Below are 17500 nucleotides of genomic sequence, written 5' to 3' on the forward strand. Positions count from 1 at the left end.
ATGATCTGTATTTAAATCCACATCAAATTCTGTAATAGCGAAGAACGGCCACAAAAACAAAAACAAAATTAAGTTATCTGGCGTTAATAGGCACCTTCCTATAACGAAAAAAAAAATGAAAATGATTTTTATTGGGAATAAATATAGTCATTATAACTAATCATATCTTAGCTAGGATTTTTTTTTATTGGACAAGACAACGTTTTTGCTACGTCCAAGTACGAGATACGTTTTTTTTTAGGTAAAAGCGACAAAAAACTACACAGACGCACAATCACATTCCAGTACCACATTCATCCCCGACTCACCATCAACAAACGATAAGCCCAAACCGCTTTGTAGAACTTCCGCAGTGATATATATTTCTAACAAACGTTTGCAGTGAGATTGCGCACCCCACCTCAACCCCCCAACCTACCCCCCACGTTCCCCTTCCCCCCCATCTCCTCCCCTCCCACCCTCCCCTCCCTATTTTCGCGTGCGGGGCCGATATCTCGCGTGCAAAGGGGGAGCGACTTTGCGTTGATGTAAGTCCTCATTGATGCAAGATGCCGCGACCGAACAGCACATGGGCTGGTCTAGAACGTCCGAACGAAAGGGGCACCAAGAAGGGCGTGCTAATAATGCCCTTATGATGGAGTCCATTAGGGCGGGAGTCACTTGCTCTAAAGGGTGCTGGATACGATATTAAAAGACCGGGATGGCTTCAACGTGTGTCCGGTAATTGTGTTGTGAACGTGGAAGAGTCGAAAGGAGGCGTGGAAGTGAAGAAGGAGGAAGGAGGAAGAGGAGGAGGGAGAGGAAGGAAGAGGGGAAAAGCGAGAAAGAAGAAGGAAATGGATCGGGGAAACTAGGAGAAACAGGAAGAGGAAGGAGCACGAGGAACTTAAATGAGACGTGAGAGAATACAATTGTGGGTATGTGAAGTGGGAGGGGTAGAGAAGAATAAGAGGATGAAGAGGAGGACGGGAGCCGAAGGAATGAGGATGAGACGGATCAGGGAGTTGAGAGAAGACGTTTAGGGGAAGGGAGAAAGGAGTACTGGAAACTTTAGGGCCAGGAGACAAAAGGAAAAGAAAAGACATTTGTTTACTTACTAATTTGATTGATTTATCAAAGAATCGGAAAAATGGAACGTAAAAAGAGGAGGAGAAACAGCAGCAGAATAAAATGAGAAGGGTGAGAAAGGGGGAAGTGGAGAGGGGAGAGGAGGATAAGGAAAAAGGGACTAATAAGAACAGGAGAAGGTGAGTGGGAGGAAAGAGGTCAAAGAAAGGAAAAAGGGAGCAAGAGAAGGTGAAGGAGAAAGAGAATAAGGAAGGGAAGGAGAGATCGAGGACGAGGACGAAGACAAGGACGATGAATGACAATAACAATAAATAAGAACAATGATAACAATAACAATAATGATAATCATAATAATAACAACAATAATGATAATGATTATAATAACAACAATAATGATAGTAATCATAATAATGATGATGATTATGATGCTGATGGTGATAATAACAACAACAATAATAATAATAATAATAATAATAATAATAATAATGATAATAGCAACAACAGTAATAATCATAACAATGAAAGTAATAATAATTATGATGCTAATAATAATATCAATAATTTTGATGATGATGAAGATGATGATGATGACAACAATGACAATAAATAATAATAATAATAATAATAATGTGTATACATTGTGACGAATGTGGATAGGAGGTAAGGGAACACTCAGCCACTCAGGCGAAACTAGTCAGGAATAAAAGTATTTCCCTCAGCCCGTGTTCCCTTACCTCCTATCCACAATAACAATAACAATAACAATAATAATAATAATAATAATAATAATAATAATAATAATAATAATAATAATAATAATAATACATTAAAACTCGTTTAACACCCCTTGTCTCCCACCACACAGCTAGGGACAAGGCTAATATAGGAAGGCACAGCTCTCTCACAGCATTGCTGGAGCTGGTCTGCTCCCCCGCGCCATTGTTTGGCGACCCAGCCTCACGCCCAAACACACAAAAAGTCTACAAAGTACTTAAGAACATCCCTTCCAAACTATGATCTAATAAAAAGGAGAAGAACCACGTAGATTAAAACCAGGAGGGACAAAACAGAGGAAACCGAGTTGGGTAAACTTGTTAATAAAAATAGAGGTCATAAAGAAGGAGAAACATAGACCATATAGAAGGAACTATTCGGAAATGAAAAAAATATTAAAGAGTCTCGGAAGAATGCAGCTTGAGAGAGGCAGCAGATAGAAATATAGGAACTGAAATACCATTAACTGCAGAGGCAGATTTTAGGGAAAAAATGTGTAGAAATATATTTCCAAGAGTTTAATTGTCGTGCATCATTGTTCAGTCAGTAAATTCATCTGTAGTTATTCGTAGTGTACCAGAAGTTGCAAGTGAAGAAACTCACCGTAAGAAATATAATGAAACCAAGAAAAGCAATTAGTTAAGATGGCATAGTCATAAAGCCTCTGAATAACACAGGAACTGAAATTCACTGCAGGTTAACTAAACTACAAATATTCTTAACACAGGTAAAAAGAAGGGATTTCTGAATTTCTTTTATTCAGTTTAACGTCACGAATTTCCCCTATCAGGAGGTTAGGACGATACCCCTTACAGAAGACCCTGTAGCGTGGAATTTAATTAACCATGCCCTTGGTCCAACTCGCTGGTGTCAGATATCAAATTACCGTCACCTTGACCTCTGCCGCAAGTAGCGACGCTCTAATCCGCTCGGCTAGTAATTTTCCTTGGCAAAAGTAGGAACCGCGAAGACCTTGATGAATGTCGGCAGTTGATAGAGATTCTAAGTTTTGACAATCTGAGTAAAAATCTTGGGAAAAACAACTAATACAACTGGCAGGCTTTAGAATCGGACACTGGACTATGAACCATCTGTAGACAATGAATCAGCTGATTGAGAAAACAACAGAATACAATAAGCCTTTGTCTTTAGCTTTTGTGAGTTACGAACAAACACAAATTTTGTACAAATGAACAGATTGTAAAGGTTCTACAATACGTGTACACGAAATGTGCAGCTGTGATTTGACTACATAAAATTAAATAATAATAATAATAATGATAATAATAATAATAATAATGATAATAATGATAATAATAATAATAATAATAATAATAATAATAATAAAAATAATAATAAAAATAATAATAAAAATAATAAAAATAAAAATGATAATAGAAATAATAATAAAAATAATAATAATAATGAGGTAAGGCTACACAATTTCACCCAAAGTATCTACAGCTTGTCTCAATGGGATTTTCAGAGTTGTGTTGGGAAGGGAAAGGTTTGAACATTGATAGGAAATATTTTTATCACTTCGGACATTTTTTTCATTTCAAAAAGAGCAGAAAACATGCGGCATATGTTCAATGATCTTCGGCAAGGAAAGTCTACAAAGTAGGTGTAGAGATAAGTACAATTAAAATCAAAATAATATTCAATTGGAAAAATCAAATTGAATAGATTTATCATACACGATGAGAATCTTGAAGAAGTTTAAGAATATAATTATTCAGACTAAACGCTAAAGATGATTGTTATTATAATAAAGGGAAATTAAAAAGAGGTATCACAAATGGTTAGAAAATATTGGATAAATATTGAAACATCATGAGAAGCTCTTTAACTGTATGTCTGAAACGCCAGTTTCATAATCAGTATATAATCCCACCAATAATCTATGGATAAGAAAACCTGGAGATTAACAAAGGTGATGGAGGCAAAGCCAAGGAGTACAAAGAGTCCAAAGGAGATTTCAATGCCGAGAATAACACTGAGGGAGAGAAAGAGAGCAAGTTGGAGAAGAGAGTAGACTGGCGTGCAAGATATCATGAAAGCAACGAAGGAATAGAAATAGAATTGAACAGGTAAGATAGCCAGAATAGAGATGGAAATGGGAAATTGAATTATACTAAGAGGACCCTACAGGATGAGAAAAATTGGAAAATGGAGGCAAGAGAGGACGTGGAGAGGCGAGAGAGAGATGTTTGCAGGAATGAGGAGGAGGTTGGGTGAGGCTTTCGTGCAGTAGTGGACTCTGAAGGGTTGACTGATTGATCCAGTGATTGACACCCTTTATCCCTCACTCACAATAGTAATAACGATAGTGCTAATAGTATCAACAACAATAGCAACAACAATAATACTAATGATAATGATAATAATAATAATAATAATGATAATAATAATAATAATTATAATAATAATGATTATAATGATAATAATGATAATAATGATGATGATAATAATAGTAATAATAATAATAATGATGATGATAATAATAGTAATAATAATAATGATGATGATGATAATAATAATAATAGTAACAATAATAATAATGATGATCATAATGATGATAATGATGATGATAAATAAAACATCGATATTAGAAAAGCCGTATTTTTCCGTCCGTTCTTCTGTCACACCCTGTCCCCAGACATGTAACGTGGATGCAGTTCATCTTTAATAGTCCACTGCAGAACCGGGCTATCCCCCGAGGGACGATGCGGCCTCTGAGCCTCACCACGGTGGCTAAATCCGGCTTGGTAAGGTTGTAAGTATGGTGACGAGTGCATGTAAAGTTCTCGTTGGTGTGTTAGAATGGCTGTGGATCTGAATGAAGTCTGAAATGTGTGTAGTCAGTTCGACCATACTGATGAGGCTTTAGCACCTATATGCGACGCTGACCTACCGCCCCTCTGATGTCCGTCGTTCTGGAGAGGGGTTACTGTATATTTCATTGAAATGTTTGCTCTATGCTCCATACGACATGTGGCATTTGTTGAGCTTATTGAGACTTGGACCGAATCGCTGGTGATTGTAAGGAACTTGGAGAAGTTTTTGGTCGATCTGAGGGAGGTGGTGGAGAAAGAATTGAACGATTTGGTCGAAGTGACAAAGCTGCATTGGTAGACTGAGATTGTGTCCTCCTAGGCAGCACGAGAGTTATAACTTCACTCTCTATCTCTCTCTCTCTCTCTCTCTCTCTCTCTCTCTCTCTCTCTCTCTCTCTCTCTCTCTCTCTCTCTATATATATATATATATATATATATAATAATCTCTATATATATATATACATATATATATATATATATATATATATATATATATATATATATGTGTGTGTGTGTGTATACACGCACACGTACACACACAAACACCAAGGCCTTCTTTCCCCTTATATGGAATGTAGCTTAGCAAGGCATGCACCCACTCCCACCCACTCCACTCCCATCCACCACAGGCTGTTTCCCTCTTATCTTATCTCCTTGTGGATGAAGGGTCATCCCTTTCTCCTGCCCAATACCCAGGTCAGAAGAAATGCAGCGATATCCTCTCTGTCTAATATAATGAACACAGTCTCAGTTATAGTTTGATGAGAACACAAGCTGAAACCACGACGTTTTAGTTGATGATATGAAGGGTTTTTCTTTGTTGTCCGAGGAACGCTGAGCACCGATGCTACTTATGTTCTTTCGAGCTCTCTATCAACTGGTCTTTGCTTGAAGAAGAATTCTCTACAAGGCAGAGATGATTTGAAATCAAAGAGGTCTCTCCTCTGGGACACAGATGTCTATGGTACTGAATTTGCAAACTCATCTTCATAACTTTGAGGAAGATCCTCCATCCATCCCTTCATCCTCTTTAAGACCTTTCTTCTTCTCCCACAGAAACCTATCCCGCGAAGGTGGGTGGTCACAGGTAGACGTTCCGAATACGTCACTCAGGAGACATGCCCCGCTTGATAAGGACGATGGACTTGTTCAAAAACGCCACTGACAGACGAGGGGCTCTCTGGATTGAGTCTCTTCAGCAAATGTCGTCCTCTGGGATCTCTCTGATTTTTTCATTTTACAATTTTCACTTATGTAACCTGCATCTGAATATTTGGAGGCTTCCTGACTGTTCTGCTGCAGTTGGAGCAGTGAAGGGAGTAGCAACTATGTTAATATACAGAATCCGAGGGAAAGGGTAGCCTATCGTGGAAAGGCTTCTGTACGTTTCTGTAGATTATGGGGACGCAAACAACCTAACACATAGAAGGCCTTCGATTTTTTTTCCAAGGAAAGGATTAACTCATTATGCTGAGTAATCAATGGTATTCAACAAGAACGTACTGTGTTGGGTAAGAAAAAATGAAATAAATGATATCCATATATTTCGATCACGGACTGTGATTTATTTCATTTCTTCTTATCCAACACAGTGGGTTCTTGTTGAATTTTACGAATGTGTTACGACATTACTTTGTAGTTAATTAATGGTATCCTTATTTGTCTTGATAAACATAACCTTAGCAACCTGTAATCGTTGATGATCTTTTGTCTTGTAAATTATTCGCTGTTCCCTGTACCAATATGCCGATCAAATGACTGAAAAATGTACATTCTGAAAATTGACTAGACAATGTATATTCCATACTCAAGGTCGAATACAAGCTATTGCGCAATTTCTTGTCAAAGGATTTGATTCTTTCCGAATTGCTCATTTCTGTAAAAGCCCTTAAAAGGGGATACCAAGAACTATAAATACCTTGAACTATGTTTTAATTACCCACTGTCGGAGAAACAAAGCAAAAGAAACAGACGAACTGTATATTTCGACCACGTCTGTTTCTTTTGCTTTGTTTCTCCGACAGTGGGTAATTAAAACATTTTACTAAATGTGCTACTACATTTTCGTCTTGTGACCTTGAACTATGTAACAGCATTCCAGAAAAAAACAAAAGACATTTCAGACTGTCATGTCAATGGACTCAGACCTTATCATGATCAAGTTCCCATCATCTCCCATGACGCAGGACTTGTCATGGAGACAAATGCTACTGAACCTATACTACTATTTGGGCAAAGAAACGCCTCTGCAGTCTATCAGGGTTTGATCAACTTTTTGATCATAGACTTGTCCGGAGCTGCCTAGATGAGGGGTTTATATGCAGCAGCATCTGGGAGGAACATCAATATCAACTGAGAAAGATCCTAGAGAAATAAGAGGGTGAATCTAACCATTAACAAGCCCAAAAGTGAGTGAAACTATGCCCAAATACCACACTTTGGTTATGGGACAGGGACTCCTAACATTCTCAGCCTCTTCAATATGAGTCAAATATTCGCGCGCGCATCAGATAGCCAGATGTACGATGATACATCACAATACGCGCATTACAAAAGTTACTGTTGTTATACTCGATCTCTTTCACCCTGAATAAATATAACGTCAAAGAAAACGGGATCAGGGCTGTTCACAGGATACGGGGGGGTCATTCAGCAACAACTACAGAATAAATATAATTAAGACGGTGACGGTATCCTCACATACCCCGCTCCCACCTCATGACGCCTTACGTAGGCTTCATCGTATCTAAGAGGTTAATCTAAATTCTAGATTAACCTCTTCCTTTAGTCGGGACAGGCTTGACACAATTGGTTCATAATTTAGGTTCTAGATTCTAGAACCTAAATTATCAACCATTTGTGTTATGCCTGTCCCGACTAAAAGGAGAGAAATTTGCCGATATGTATAAGCTATCTGGAATTACAGAAGATTCGGTCTTAATCTTTACACATTTGACAAATTTTATTCCAAAAGGAAAAATATATACGTGGAACTTCCAGAAAACTTATATCAGTCAATCTTAATAAATAAACAGTCCTACGGATCCCAGACTTAAAGATCTACAATAGTGAAAGAGATTCGGAGAAAAACAAAATAACTTGATCAAAAAATTATAAATAAATAAATAAACAAATAAATAAATAAATAAATAAACATCTTTGAGGAGTTTAAAACTAGTCTGAATAAGTACGTAGCCACTAGGAATTTAGAAGGCACCAAAATCTTTCATTATGTAACTTTTACGAAATATCAAAACACACACACACACACACACACACACACACACACACACACACACACACACACACACACACACACACACACACACACACACACACACACACACACACACACACACACACACACACACACACACACACACACACACACACACACATATATATATATATATATATATATATGTGTGTGTGTGTATTTACATTTATGCTTGATCGTTCCTAATTCTTTGGCCGAGACATAAAAGACGATTTGATTTAGTTATGGATGGATTTTCGTACTGATGATGTTTCTCTACTCGTCTCTGATTCATCTTAGTGATTTGATTTGAGCTTCGGATAATTCCTCCTCATTACCTTCTTCTACTGATTCAGTTAATCTTCTGAATATTTTACTCTGGATTACGAACAAGGTAGTTAACGAATGGAATAATCTTAATAAACTTGATAAATAATAAACTTAATAAACTTAATAAGCCTTCTTCTACTGATTCAGAAAACCTTCAGAATATTTTGTTCTGGATTACAAACAGGGTAGTTAAGGAATGGAATAAACTTAATAAACTTGATAAATAATAAGCCTTCTTCTACTGATTCAGAAAACCTTCAGAATATTTTGTTTTGGATTACAAACAGTGTAGTTAACGAATGGAATAAACTTAATTAAGTTAATAAACTTAATAAACCTTTTTTCTACTGATTCAGAAAACCTTCAGAATATTTTGTTCTGGAATACAAACAGGGTAGTTAACGAATGGAATAAACTTAATAAACTTAATAAACCTTTTTTCTACTGATACAGAAAACCTTCAGAATATTTTGTTCTGGATTACAAACAGGGTAGTTAAGGAATGGAATAAACTTAATAACCATATAGTGAGTTCTAAAACTATTGTTTATTTTAAGAGAAGATCGGATAACTTTATGGATAGAGATGATACGTGGTAAAGGACATGGAACTGTCTAGTGTAGGCCTTAAGGTCTCTTGCTGCCTCCTCCATTCTTATGTCCTGATGTTCTTATACTTGTGGAGTCAAAACCTCTTCTTTACGATCGATTACTCTCTTGTCTTATTGTCAGTTCAGATTTTTTTTCTTTTGGTCCATATAAGGAAATGATTGATGTTTGCAACAGAAGAATCTTTCTCAAGCTTGCATTGCTTTTGTTTGTCATGTACATGTTTGGTCATCTAATGTTTTTGTTTTTGGTAACTTTGGGAACAAACAAATGCACACACACACACACACACACACACACACACACACACACACACACACACACACACACACACACACACACACACACACAAAATTATAGAAATACGCCGTACGCACATATGCATGCATACAAGCCACGACTCGTGGCGCAGTGGTAGAGTTCCTGGCCGCCACTACGGCGGTCCGGACTCGAATCCCGCCCAGGCATGAAATAATTTCAGTAACGCTGCGCTGCGAATCGTTACTAAAACTCTCGTGGGCGGGGATTTAAGTGTGTGTGTGCGTGTAAGGTCACATTATTACCCATAGATCGGTCATATACGAGTTCTGAGCTCTCTTCCGGGAGTGTAATAGCTGTCGATCACGAGTCCAACACGTGATCCAAGACCATGGTGAATCAATGAAGCAACACCATTACACATCTCATATATATATATATATATGTGTGTATATATATATATATATATATATATATATATATATATATATATACACATACATATATATATTACTCCATAGATGTCTTGAATTACTCCACTGATAATTTTAAATAGTCTTGAACATTTTTGAATAGTCTTGAATTACTCCTTACATAGTTTTGAATACCGTATATCTACGCTGTCGGGCATAGTACATATAAGCCAGATGGCAATTCGTACACATAAACTTGTGTGTAAAAATTAGTGATGGGAAAAAAATCCGATACGAGTCCCGATTCTGCTCCAAGCTTCCGATTCCGATATGAGTCCGATTCCGATAACTGCAATTATTATGTTTCATGTTTATTTCCAGGCCCTGGTTTGGGAAACGAATACTTTATGAACAAAGAACATTTATTAGTCATCTATCGGAATAGGAAGTTTAGAGCAGAATCGGAACTCGTATCGGAATCGGAAGTTTAGGGCGGTATCGGAACTCGTGTCGGAATCGGAAGTTCAGAGCAATATCGGCATTCCTATCGGAGTCGGAAGTTTATAGTAGTATCGGGAATCGTATCGGAATCGGAAGCTTAGAGCAGAATTGGGACTCGTATCGGAATCGGAAGTTTAGAGCAGTATCGGGACTTGTATCGGAATCGGAAGTTTAGAGCAGTATCGGAATCGGAAGTTTAGAGCAGTATCGGAACTCGTATCGGAATCGGAAGTTTAGAGTAGTATCGGAATCGGAAGCTTAGAGCAGAATTGGGACTTGCATCGGAATCGGAATCTTAGAGCAGTATCGGTATTCATATCGGAATCGGAAGTTTAGAGCAGTATCGGAATCGGAAGCTTAGAACAGCATCGGAACTCGTATCGGAATCGGAAGTTTAGAGCAGTATCGGAACCCGTATCGGAATCGGAAGTTCAGAGCAGTATCGGAACTCGTATCGGAATCGGAAGTTTAGAGCAGTATCGGAATTCGTATCGGAATCGGATTTAAAACATTATCGGAACTCGCATCGGAATCGGAAGTTCAGTGCAGTATCGGAACTCGTATCGGAATCGTTAAAAGAAATTGGCATCGTCCCATCACTAGTAGAAATGTCCGAATGTTCGTACAAATCTAAAACGAACAAACAAATAATGATGGTCCGCGAGACACGCGTGCGTTCTTGGTTCGGACGAAATGCCGTGTCACATCCAGATACGACGATTCAATTCGAAGTTGAAGCCCTGAAGCCATTGGGTTACTGTTGTCATTTTTCTTGGCCATGATTCGCATTATTGCCTTCATGCTGGTTGGGAGTTAGCCTAAGGTGAAATGCCCACCAATTGGTGGAGTCACAATTCTCAGTAGAGTTAGATTTACTTTAGTGGGAGTTTTTTTTTTTTAAATAAAAGTAAAATAAACTTTCGTGGATGAGAGTTGTTTTATTTATTTATCATTATTGTTATTTCTTTCGCATCCGACCTAGTTGTGGACCAAAAGGTCTCCTGTCGGCATGCTCCTTCTTTGTAGTCCTTTGTAATCCTTTGTAATATAGATTTACTTTTGTGAGTTTTTTTTTTCAAAAGTAAAATAATCTTTTTGCATTCCTCGTGGTTGGCATTTCGCCTAGGGGGATATGTCCATCAACTGGTCTAGTCACAGTTCTCAGTAGAAGTAAATTTACTTTTGTGAGAGATTTATTTTTTCAAATATAAGAAAAAAATTATCTTCTTCATGGCTGGTATTTTGCCTGAGGTGAAAGGCACATCAATTAATATACCCACAGATCTCATTAGAAACAAATTCAATTTTATTAAACTTTGTCAAATATATACAAAAAAGACTTTACACTTATAGCATGGGCGTCTCAGGTAAAGAATCTATATCAAAAGGTTCATATTATCAAGAGACGTTGTGTGATTTCAACTGATTCCTTTGTCCTTAGGTTACCTTTCACGCAACTCCCTTTGTCTGAGTTCCAATTGATCATTTTGTAATACAAAACCATCTTCATCATCAATAGAAATCACCTCCATTAGTCACTGCAATACATAACTGCCTCAGTAAATATGTTTCTCTATTCTTGTATATGACAGTTCAATCTGGACAGAGTGCGTGGGTTATTTTTTCCTTTCGAAACTTTGTCTAAGAAATTGATACCGGGAGTCTTATATATAATGCTCTGCGTAAAAGTGACCTACAGTGCTGGTATTCCTCTCCCGGCAATTCATCGAGTACCCGGCAAAGATATGTTATAATTCCACGATAATTCAAACAGCACACCATCGCATTAGTCTAGCCACTCCTTGATGTATCTATCCCCGAGTTCAATCTCATCTTTGCAGCCATTCACCACGCCAAAAGGTATTATCCTACTCTGAATTCAATCTCTTTATTCATTGTTTTGGTGTCGCCGCTTCTTCAATTACAAATCGTCGCGGACAAAAGATTAATTGTCGTATCTTGGCCTCCTGACGTCCTTGGTCTGTTCTTGTTGTGTTCAGTGATGGTGAGGACCATCACGAGCAACCCGGGACTCAATTAGGGTGTGCAAATGGGCTGTGTTCTTCATATTTGGAAAAATAAAAATCTTCGTGGATCTTTTTACATACACGTGTGAGCATTAATGTGCGGGGATGTGTAAGAATGAATACACACACATGCACGCAAACACACGCAAACGCACACACACACACACACACACACACACACACACGTTCATATACACACACATACACACACGCGCACGCGCGTTCTAGATGCCGAAATGGGGGCGGCAAAGGTACTATCCGACTAGATCTATTAAACTTGATATGACTTAATATGATTCTAGAGTGGAATCCCCAACATGCAAAGGATAAATACAATAAAAATCGTTAGGAGAAGAAATGTAAATATTAATACAAGTATGCGAGACATTTCAAAACGATAAAAAACAGCTGCATATTGAAAGGGATGATTTCTTAGGCTCCTTTCACACGACCGCGCGCACACACACACACACACACACATACACACACACACACACACACACACACACACACACACACACACACACACACACACACACACACACACACACACACACACACACACACGAGAGCGCCTTTAACCCTTTTTACGCTTTGTAGTAACAAACACTTCAATGAAGCTTCTGTCAATTGACTTTTTTCAATTGAGGTAACATCCCCCATGGCTCCAGAAAGGGTTAAGCGGGACCTAACACGTTCAATATTATTGCGCAATATTCCGTATTGTACAGTGATATTGACCACTTTACCGGCACCATCTGCCATTTGAGTTGTGGCTAATAAGAGGTTCCAGAGATCATTGTCTCCTGATCCAGCCGTCACAAACCATCTTTGTACTGTCAATAACACTGTACGATACGAAATATTGCGCAATAATATCAATCATGTAGGGCCTTCCGTCATCAGGGGACGTTTGTTGTTTAATTCTAACTACTACCAAACGAACTCTGCCATGGGGGGGGGGGGACATCTGGAACCCCATGCCGGTCCCAAACCCGGATAAAAGAGGAGGGTTGTCTACAACAGGCCTAGCAAGCCGGTGGACGTAAAAATTATTTTGCTCGAGATACTCAGGAAGCTACTGACAGGCGTTTGGTGAGAAAATGAGAAGACTACAAAACGAATATATTGAGTTATGTTGCACTGCTCCGATAAGGAAATGTGTAATTGTTACTAAGTTACCTCAATCCTTCCCCCTTACCCCCGAACTCCCAAGCCATAGGAGGAATTTTGCTACTTTGCTCTCCCAATAAAGGATGTAGTTTTATTCAGTTATGTAATGCCCTACGCTAACAACGGGGTTAAATTAAGAGGAAGAGAAAAGGGAAAAGGAAGACGAGGAAGAAACGGAGAATATGGGGGCAAGATTAAATGAAGAAAAGGGAGAGAAGGAGAGAGTGGGAGCACAGAAGAAGAGAGGAGGAGGAGGAGTAGGAGTAGGAGGAGGAGGAGGAGGAGGAGGAGGAGGAGGAGGAGGAGGAGAAGAAGAAGAAGAAGAAGAAGAAGAAGAAGAAGAAGAAGAAGAAGAAGAAGAAGAAGAAGAAGAAGAAGAAGAAGAAGAAGAAGGAGGAGGAGAAGATCTGTTACAGACTTTTGTATGGTTTGTACCTTATTCTTACTCAGCATTGTTCTCCGCGTGTTGTTCCAAGAACCCAAGTAGACATTATTTTTTACCCAAAGTGTGGAGCATCGGAAGAAACCCCCGTGGCGACATAATCGTTTCTCAAGAAACTGAAGTTCCAGAATACATCGACAAGCAGAGACCGAAACGGTGGCGTTTGTGGCTTAGTAACTGAACGAAGAACTTTGACAAGTGACGACAGAAGTGAAACGATATGGGAAAGGGTGAACGACGACGAGAAATGGCGACACATTGGTGGGAAAATCGGACCTCCTGGTCTTCGTGTCATGGCGGACCTAAAGAATGATGACATGACAGATACGTGTATGATTGTGATGAATGTGGGAGTGATGGTAAGTATATATAGGGGAAGGAGGGGGACAATGACTGTTCTGGCTATGATGGATGTATATCTAAGGTGATGGATGATATTGGTGGATGGGCGATGTTGGTGGATGAGGTTAGTTGGAAGGGTTTTACAGCATCCATGATGGTGTCACAAGAGAAATAGGAGACGATGGTAGTTCTGTTGTTAATGCTATTCATACTATTCTATTTCTGTTCTTCGTTGGTTTTCTTGTTATTGCTGGTTCTGTTGTTGTTTTTGTTGTGATTCCAGTGACCTTGATACCTATGGATCTGAGGTCAGCAGATGGTAGGTGGGGGGGGGTCAGCAGTGTCGACAAAAGAAGATGAAAAGATGAAAGAAGAGGGGGAAGAGAAAAAAGAGGGAGGAAAGAAGGTGAAGAACAATAGGATGGGGAGGAAGAGAAAAGGAGAAAAAGGAAGAGGAGAAGGAATAGGAGGAAGAGGAGAATGGGGAGGAAGAGGAAGAGAAAGAAGAGGAGGAAAAGGAGGAGAAGGAGGGACAGGAGGAAGAGGAGGAGAAGGGACAGGAGGAGGAGGAGGAGGGACAGGAGGAGGAGGAGGAGGAGGAGGAGGAAGAGGGAGAGAAAAATGAGGAGGAGGAAGAGTATGAGCAAGTGCAGGAGGAAGAAGGAGGAAGAGAAAGAGGAAGAGGAGGAATAGGAGGAGGAGAGGATGATGATGATATGGAGGTGAAGGGGGAAGAAGAGGAGGATGCGGATGATGATGATACGTAGGAGGAAGAGAAAGGGAAGGAGGAGAAGGAGGCAAAGGAGAAAAAGATGGTAGAGAAAAAAGATAAAAGGAGGAGGAGGAGGAGAATTAGGAGAAAGAGGAGGAGAAAGAGGAGAATTAGGAGGATGAAAAGAAGAATAAGGAAGAGGAAGAGGAAGAGGAAGAGGAAGAGGAAGAGGAAGAGGAGGAGGAGGGGGAGGAGGTGATGGTGGTGGAGGAGGAGGAGGAGGAGGAGGAGGAGGAAGTTTCTGGGCATACAGGTAGCAACCCAAACTCTGTCCCCTCCAACTCCCTCCATTCTGATTTCCGTTGCAAATCTGGTTGTTTGCACACATGTATGCAACGATCTTGCTGTCTTCTGATCTCCAAACTTTGATTTTTCAAAATGTCTAATTCTCTCTTACTCTTGCCTTAGGCCTATTAGAAGACAAATCATCTGTCAGCCAGAGATCGCTCCTCACAATTTGTTTCCATCAGGTTTGGTCCTCATATATCTACTCTTCTTTTACTTGATCCATCTCTAGGCTTCGTTTCTTCAGCCCATCACACACTCCTTCCATCCACCCATCCATCCATCCTCTGTCAATTGGTCTTCTTCTTTGCGGCTTCCAGTCAAGGCGTTTTCTAAGTTTTCGATCTTCGTGTCCATACCATCTTGGTTTCGATCTTTCCAGTTTTTGAAGTGGCCCCGAGTTCTTCTTTTATTCTCCTCAGGACTCTCATTTCAGCGGCCTGAACTTCTGATCTGGTCTTACTAGTCAGTGCCCAGCATTCTGATGTATGTGTTAACGCTGGTTTTAATGTGATCTTGCAAATTGTTATCTTGCCTTTTCTAGGTACGTTTTTATCTTTCAATACTGAATACAGTATGTTGACATCGGCGTTATATTTTGCTAGTCTTTTATTTATCTCAACCTCTCGATCATTTCCCACATTGGAGTAGATTCTTAGGTATCTGAAATTTTCAGCTTGTTTAAGTGTCCGTCCTCCTGATATTCATATCCTCCTTTCTGCGTTCTACATATATCATGTTTTTTGTTTTAATTTCTAGACCCGTTTTCTTTCCAGTCCCGTGTTCCAGGTCTCCATCTCCTCCTGTGGTTGTTCTCCTGTGTCTCTGGAAAGACGCAGAGTGCAGGGTGATCTAATAGAGGTGTTCAAGTGGATCAAAGGCTTTAAGAAGGGTGATGCAAACAAGGTCATCATATTAAAACAACAGGGCAGGACTCGCAGTAATGGTTATAAATCGGACAAATTTAGATTTAAAAAGGAAATAGGCAAGAATTGGTTTACTAATTGGGTGGTCGACGAATGGAATAAACTTAGTAACCATGTAGTAAGCGCTGAAACTATCAGTTGTTTTAAGAAACGATTAGACAACTTTATGGATGGGGATGACAGGTGGTGATGGATACGGAGCTGCCTAGTGTAGGCCTTATGGTCTCTTGCAGTCTCCTTCATTCTTATGTTCTTATGAAATACAGCCATATCTTCCGTCTATACGAAAGTTTCCACATTCGTTCTTTCTCTGCAGATATATCTTAGATATTTATCCATATATGCTAAGGGTGGCCAAACAGTCGACCGCGATCGAGTGGTCGATCACAGACCCATTTTAAGTCGATCACACTACTGTACCTGTTAATGATTCGTCCTTCAGAAGTTGTGATACAAATAGCTGCCATAGCATATCCAAGTACTCATGATACTTGAATGATTACATTTCTCTTTTTTTCTGGGAATAAGTTATATTTACATTTATAAAGATAGACATGTCTGAATAGAATACAATAATTTATAAAGACAAACTACTTCTATAGTAGGCTGGTAGGTCGCATCAGGGTAACTGTAGAAAAAGTATGTCGTATCTGAGAAAAGGTTGGTCACCTCTGATATATTTGATACATAGTAGGGGGAGAACGCTCGGCACCCCTGTTTTACCGTCAAACCAGTTGCTCCCCACTTGTCTACTATTTACTTTACCTCTACACTCTTGATACATGTTCTTGTATCACATGTTTTTAGATCACATATATCACTAGGGCTATATCACTGAAATTGCAAATTGTGGACTATCCATCTCAACGTCCAACGCGTGGTGGTTCTCAAAGTCTTGTACAATGTAAAATGAACATAAATCTTATTCTTGGGTAATTCTTCTTTATTGAATAACAGATAAATCATGAAAATAAAACGGTGACAATAATTACATGACGAATATATTACATGATTAATATCTGTAGTAAGCAGTAATTTGTTATATGTTACGTGTAACACTTGTACCTAGACTTGTGTTATATTACTCTAATTTTCTTGAAGAAAATATAATGTTATTTAATTCCATTACCATTATTTCCTCCTCTATAGCTGTACCTACTGTATATTTATGTCATTTTATATCAATTAATTAAATTTCTAATTATCCTGGAGGGTTGAGAGGGGCCAATTGTCCTATGAGGCAGTTGTCCAAGGGGCAGTTGTCGGGGATAAAATTGTCCCAGGGCAGTATGAAAGAGGGAGAGGATGGTGAGAGTATGAAAGAGGAAGAGGATGATGAGAATAAGAAAGAGGAAGAGGATGATAATAGCAAGAAAGAGGAAGAGGATGATGAGAGTAAGAAAGAGGAAGAGGATGATGAGAATAAGAAAGAGGAAGAGGATGATAATAGCAAGAAAGAGGAGGAAAATGGAGAGGATGGGGATGAGG

At 39.1% G+C, this 17500-nt stretch overlaps 1 protein-coding gene across 1 annotated transcript in view; it reads right to left on the reverse strand.

Annotated features, from left to right (window-relative positions):
- The window catches only part of LOC143040417 (protein Wnt-5b-like), a 136513-nt gene that overhangs the window by 19286 nt on the left and 99727 nt on the right, over positions 1 to 17500 (reverse strand). The window lies entirely within an intron of this gene.

Source organism: Oratosquilla oratoria, chromosome 28 (assembly GCF_046742065.1).
Source record: "Oratosquilla oratoria isolate Oo_2021 chromosome 28, ASM4674206v1, whole genome shotgun sequence".
NCBI lineage: Eukaryota > Metazoa > Arthropoda > Malacostraca > Stomatopoda > Squillidae > Oratosquilla > Oratosquilla oratoria.